Below are 7,089 nucleotides of genomic sequence, written 5' to 3' on the forward strand. Positions count from 1 at the left end.
AGGTTGCAAGTTCAATCCCTGGTCAGGGCACATAAAAGAATCAACCAATGAATGCATTAATAAGTGGAACAATAAATTGATGTTTTTCTCTGTCTTTCCCATCTTTTCTCTCTCTCAAATCAATATTTAAATTAAAAAAAAAAGGAAATTGGAGATTCCATTAGGAGTCTCTGTCCTGGGTGTGAAGCCAGAGCAGGAATCCCAGGGCTGAGCAGTGGTCCCCAGGCTCACTCAGATATTTGTGATGGGCTGGTTGGGGCTCATTCCTTCAGCAAATATACTGGAAGTGCTACTAGGAACAGATGCAGGCTCGTGTCAGGCACTGGCCACAACCCAGTGCACAGAGCAGACACCGGGCCTGCTTTCCAGAGCTTCCTTCTAGTCGGGAGGGGGACAGTCACACCAAACTCACAGGCAGGTAGTGTCTGCAGGACAGTCGATGTGACGTCCTCCTGGTCTCCTCTAGGCATGGCTGCATCTTTGCATATGATGGAGGGGATGGTGAACCTGAGAATTATGTAAAAAAGTGAGTGGATTTTGGGTTAGAACCATGAGGGGAGTATGAGGACTGTGAATTGGTGGTACTGGCAGGACCCTACATCTCACACTTCACGGGATTTCTGCAAGAGAGTGGAGGTCCGGGGCTTCACTTGGTGAAAAGGAAAGGAGACAATGAGAGCTGTGGATTTGGGTTAGGGTGGGGGGAGAGCACTGTGGAGGCGGGTGGACAGAGTCAGCCCCTAAGAACATCCACACTCACCCCTTCCTCATCCTAGCCCTGCCTCCACCTCCCCATCCTGGGACCTGGAACAGGGGGTGTGGGGGCATCCTGCTCACTAATCTGGTAAAATTTCAACAGCAGGTGTTGGCCAGTGCTCCCGCCCTTGTGAGTGGAGTGTCAGTGAAAGGAAAGGAACCTCACAGCACAGCTAGTGAATTAGCACGCAGGGGCAGGAGTTAAAGCTTGAGGCATTACAAAGGTCATAAGAGGCCAGGGTTGGAGATAGGGCTTGTTTGTTTGCTCATCAGTCAGATGTTCACAGAGCACCTACTGTGTGCCAATGAGTGCAATGAACAGAGCAGACACCACCCCTCCTGCCCTCCTGGAGTTGCCATTCCAGTGGGGAGGGCAGGGACACTGACAGAGCAGCCAGGCTTCCCTGAAGAAGGGGCTCGGTGGTCACACCATTGTTCAAGAGCTCTGTTACAAAGACTTCTGCCAGCCCTTCTTTGGTGAGTAGATGTACCTCTGCTGGGACTGCCAGATTGAAGGTGGACAAGGAGTAGCACTGGCTCTGGGTGGGCAGGAGCAGGAATGCAGGTCCCTGGACTCCCACCGGGATACTCCGGGAGGAAAGCGTGGAAGTCGAGGCCAGGCCGTAGACCAATGTTTCCCAACCTTTTTTGTGCCATGCCCCACCTTAACCTTTTTAAAATTTTTATGTCCCCCCCTATGTAACATACATAATTTTTAACATTAAAAAATTGATTTGTTCACTTAATAAACATAAATGATAGGTTCTAGGAATAAATCACTATGAAATTGTTAACAAAATACAGTAAGTAAAATTTCAAAACATATAACGAAAAACAGAAATTTAAATTCCAAATAACTTTAATACAGATTTTTCTATATTAATTTATTATTTTAATTTAGTGTGATCCTTGCGCTTGATGCTTGCTGCACAGAGATTTTATATTAGGTTCCAATTTGGTTAGCTTTAGTCTTAAGTCTCCATGTTGTGTTATATCCAGCCGATTTCTTTTTTTTACCAGTAAATCATTTACAGCACTAAATCCACATTCAGCTAAAAATGAAGATGGAAACGGTAGCAATAGTTTTCTTGCACATTTGGTTGAATTTGGGTATTTGATTTCTGTTTCCTCACAAAGCCATGCCATTGCTCCTTTGATATTAAATAAAGCTTTAACTGACTCATCATTTTGCAATTCTGCGAGTTCTTCTTAATACTGCATATTTGATATATCAGACAAATCCACTAACATTGGCTGCATCATCCATGTTGGGAAATCAATTTGTTTTAAATCAGAAAATCTTTCTTTTAAATCAGCTGATAGAATATTCAAATGATTGACAATAACAAGTAAAGCGGTATCAGTTACTTCACATTTTTGGAGCCAATGAAACTGTTTAAAGTTTTTTGTTTTTTTTTTTGTATTTTTCTGAAGCTGGAAACGGGGAGAGACAGTCAGTCAGACTCCTGCATGCGCCCGACTGGGATCCACCCGGCACGCCCACCAGGGGCTACGCTCTGCCCACCAGGGGGCGATGCCCCGCCCCTCTGGGGCGTTGCTCCGCCGCGACCAGAGCCACCCTAGCGCCCGAGGCAGAGGCCAAGGAGCCATCCCCAGCGCCCAGGCCATCCCTGCTCCAATGGAGCCCTGGCTGCGGGAGGGGAAGAGAGAGACAGAGAAGAAGGAGGGGGGGGTGGAGAAGCAAATGGGCGCCTCCCCCACGTGCCTTGGCCGGGAATCAAACCCGGGTCCCCTGCACGCCAGGCCGACGCTCCACCACCGAGCCAACCGGCTAGGGCCTAAAGTTTTTGTTGTTAATATGTTTCTGACATAACTCAGTATTGGTAATGAAACCAAATATCTCTGCTTTTGCATCAACAAGAGTTTTATTTGTTCCTTGAAGTTGCTTATTTAATATATTTAGTTTTTCAAAGATATCGGCTAAATAACTCACAAATGCTTTACCATCTATTGTTAACAGATACTTCATTTCAGGTTTGTCGCTTAAAAAATCACTAAGAGTATCAAACAGTTCCATAAATCTTTTCAAACAGTTTCCTTTAGATAGCCATCTTACTTCAGTATGAAGTAAAAGTCTCACATGGTCTTCATTTTGTTCTTCACAAAATAGCTTGAAAAGATGCTCACATTTGGCACTAGCTTTAATAGCATTAACACACTTTATTACTGTATGTAATACTTCATTCAGAACAGGCGAGATGTTTTTAGCTACCAAGTTTTCCCTATGAATAACACAATGCACAAGAATCATTTCTGGATTCACATCTTTCATCAATTTTAAGCAGCCATTTTTCTTGCCCATCATATTGGGAGCACCATCTGCAGCACAAGATGTTATATTTTTCATTGGTATATCATTGACATCTAAGTAGTTTTTTAGCTTATTATATATATCCTTGGAGGTAGTGGTGCTTTCTAATCTTTTACAGAACAACATTTCTTCAGCAAAATGTCCTTTATCAATAATATATCTTACGTACGTTATCAATACTGCCTCACTGTCTCTCAAAGTTGATTCATCCATTTGCAAGGAGAATTTTCTTGTTTTCAGCTTTTCACTAAGTTGTTTTTCAATATCCTCACTCATTTCGTCTATTCTTCTGCTAACAGTATTGTCACTGAGTGGCATAGTTTTTACATCTTTGTCATCTTTTTCAAGAACCGTTTTAAGAAATGCTGATATTGACGGTTTTATTAAATTCTCTCCTATAGTGTGATTTTCTCCAGTTTTAGCGATGAATAAAGAAATTTGATAACTAGTCTCAAGAACACGATTATTAGTTGAAGTATGAGCAGTAAATAGAGACTTTAATGTTGTTCTTTTTTCAAAAGATTTTTTTAAAGTTTTAAAGTAACTCAAATCTGAATTAATATGAGCACTATGTTTTGCCTTCAAATGCACCTCAAGATGACCTCGTTTCATTGATTCGTTGGTCAAGCATTGCTGGCATAAAAGACAAAAAGGAATCCGCTCATCGTGAACAGCGGGTATGAACCCAAATTTTAAATATTCCTCCGAATATTGACGAGTTTCTTTCTTGCTTGCACCACTCATTTTACTATGGGCTATAAGAAATAAAAATAAGATCAATTAAAAACTAATATTAAAATATGTGTTAAAATATATTCAATGTGACATAGAGTAAACGTATACTAAAAATTCATATTTATTTAAATGTATATAACACATTTACTACACTACCACCGCAAATCAAAAGGTATCTATATTTTTTCCACTTGACAAAATTTTCTGGAAAGTTATGCTTCTAAAATTAAAATTGTCGTGCATGCACTATTATAGCCCCAATAATATTTATAAAATATTAGTGCTTTCTAGCCCCGATGCAAGAAGTACTTAATAAAGAGTTTAATATTGATAAAAATAAAATCAAATACTTACCAATTATATCTATACAATATATATATGTATATTTATTAAATCAACGAGCTTTTACAACAGTTTTGACTGACACTTATTTCAAATTAACACCAACTGAATGATGTGAAACACTACAGAAGTTGCGATGGGCCAATTAGGTGAGAATAACTACGTTGTTTAGCAAGTTTTTAAAACGTCCGGGGTTCCCTGCGGCAGACAGCACGCTCTGCGGTGAACCCAGGGCGAAGTTTACTTGACGACGCCAATCACCCAGTTGATATTTTGGTCTCATCAAACGAAATTATACTTAATAATTATTTACCGCAATTATTTAAGAATTGCATTTTTTGTTAAATTTGGCACCGATATCTAGCATTGCATTTAAATGGCCCAGGGCGAAAGAGTTAAAGTCGTGTCGAGTCCATTTTCAAGTTGCCCCCCTTAACTATTGAATTGCCCCCCTGTGGGGCGTGGGCCCCACGTGGGGAAACACCGCTGTAGACTCTGCTGCCTTGGTGTCTCTCCCCAGGGCCATCTCTTCCTCTTAGGCCTCTGGATCAACCTGTATCCAGAAGATTTTGTCAAGCCCCCAGGGTTTTTCTTCCTGCTGAGGCTGCTGGCTTACCTCAAGCTGAATTTCCCAGGCTCTGTCCTGGAGTGCTAGGCCCAGAGTCTCCTTTCAGATCTGCTGCGCTGCTGTGGGCCTGGTGAGGCCGAGACCGAGGGTGAGGAGGACTCTGGGTGATGTGAGTGTGAGGAGGGGCAGGGCGGGGCTGCAGGCAGAAGGGCTTTCAGAGACGACTTCATGATGGATATGAGATTTTGTGTCTTTAGAAGACACACGAAAGCCAGTCATGGTGATGGTATGTTGTCATTTGGATCTACAGAATCAGCTCCAGAGGAAGATGAAGAAACATCTGAAGACGTGACACCAACTTGAGTGTCCTCTCCAGAGCCAGAGCAGGCTCCAGGCCTAGCTGTCACTGAACGGGAAGAGGCAGGGGACCCATCCACAGCCCGTGAGCAACTTTCTTGGGCTTCCATGTGACCTTCAGTCCTGGATCCTGAGCTGTGACTGTGTCAGCTGCCACGGCAGAGAGGGCTTCCCCATTTAGGTGCAGTTGTAAAGTTTTTTGTGTTATCTTTTTTTTTGGAGTTTGTAGTTTTTATAGTATTTATTTAAAATAAAATATTTAAATTAAATCTAATGACATGTTAAATAAAATAAAATTTAATTTGTGACCCTTCAAAATCTACAGTATAGCGGCTTTCAGGACATTTGCACTTTTTCACGTGACATCACAAGCACTCTCTAGTTCCAGCACCTTTTCATGTGATTGTGGGAGGTGGTGGCAGCTTTCAATAGCTGGGGGAAGAGGGTCGGGGTTGGCAATGCACAGTTGTGGCTCAGGCAGAGGAAGTGGTGTTCATTCATTTCTATCCTTCTTCCCTTAGCATGTAGCACTCATGGTAAATTTAAAAGGCATGTCAATATTTGGAAAGAGTTGACTGTGAATGGTATGAACCTAAAGTAGTTTAAATGGCTACTAGTAATGGATTAATAAAACAAAATTTGATACAGGCAAAGAAATAATCACTGCTATCATTAAAAATTAGGCTAGCATTTTAGACTGATCTAAAAACATATTGCACCAAATCTTAAGACAAAGGATACTGGACATTAAGAAAGAGGTTCACCCCAGTCTTTACAATCTAGTGCATTCACTTTTCTTCTTGTGTGTACTCTGCTAGCATTATTACAAAAACCAAGATGTGATCCCAGTTTCTGTAATTAGCACAGTGCTTATACAAGAAGGCCAAAAACCTGGCTGTTTTTGTTTTATAATTAGACAAGTTACCACTCTTTCAACATTAATATAAAACTGTTTGATTCCTTCAAGAGTCAATTCTTCCTTTTTCACCAGAATTCGAATTGGATCTCCCATGAATTTTTTGGTCACTTCCAACACATCAGTTGGCATCGTGGCAGAAAGCAATACAACCTTTAAAAAGACGATGGTAGGCCCTGACCGGTTGGCTCAGTGGTAGAGTGTTGGCCTGGTGTGCAGGAGTCCCGGATTTGATTCCCGACCAGAGCACACAGGAGAAGCGGCCATCTGCTTCTCCACCCTTCCCCCTCTCCTTCCTCTCTGTCTCTCTCTTCCTCTCCCAAAGCCAAGGCTCCATTGGAGCAAAGTTGGCCCGGGGAATGAGGATGGCTCTATGGCCTCTGCCTCAGGCGCTAGAATGGCTCTGGTTGCAACAGAGCAACGCCCAGGATGGGTAGAGCATCGCCCCCTGGTGGGTATGTCGGGTGGATCCCGGTCGGGTGCATGCGGGAGTCTGTCTGACTGCCTCCCTGTTTCCAACTTCAGAAAAATACAAAAAAAAAAAAAAAATGACTGACCTGTGGTGGCACAGTGGATCAAGCTTCGACCTGGAACGCTGAGGTCGCCGGTTCAAAACCCTGGGCTTGCTGGGTCAAGGCACATATAGGAGTTGATGCTTCCTGCTCCTCCCCCCCTTCTCTCTCTCTCCTCTAAAATGAATAAATAAATAAAAATTAAAAAAAAAGACGATGGTGTTACACAAGTAGCACAACTTTCACAATAATAAAGAAAAAAAATAGACTAGCATTGACTTAAGGTGTAAGCAGATGTGTACAGCGTAGTATTAATGAAAAGAGTAGTTACAACCAGTTGTGGAAAGAGGTCATCCCTGTTTATTGGGAGAGTGTGTGTGGTGGAGGTGGGGTGTGGATGACCCAGACTGAACAAAAGGCAAGGTAAAGGGGGTATTGGATGACCACTCTCTCCAACAAGCTGTGTTTAAAAATGGAATTTTTCTGAGTGACAAGTTATTATCTAACAATTGCACAAGTTCATATTGGTGTACCAAATTCCTGAATTAGGTGATTTCATCTTTTTTATTTT

General features: G+C 42.2%; 1 non-coding gene across 1 annotated transcript; it reads right to left on the reverse strand.

Annotated features, from left to right (window-relative positions):
- Nucleotides 1–5,798: 5,798 nt before the first annotated feature.
- LOC136401694 (small nucleolar RNA SNORA81) lies at nt 5,799–5,974 on the reverse strand. Its single transcript, XR_010750702.1, has one exon. It is a non-coding gene; the product is annotated as a small nucleolar RNA SNORA81 (small nucleolar RNA).
- Between the last annotated feature and the right edge of the window lie 1,115 nt (nt 5,975–7,089).

The sequence above is a fragment of the Saccopteryx leptura genome, chromosome 3, assembly GCF_036850995.1.
Source record: "Saccopteryx leptura isolate mSacLep1 chromosome 3, mSacLep1_pri_phased_curated, whole genome shotgun sequence".
NCBI classification, from domain to species: domain Eukaryota; kingdom Metazoa; phylum Chordata; class Mammalia; order Chiroptera; family Emballonuridae; genus Saccopteryx; species Saccopteryx leptura.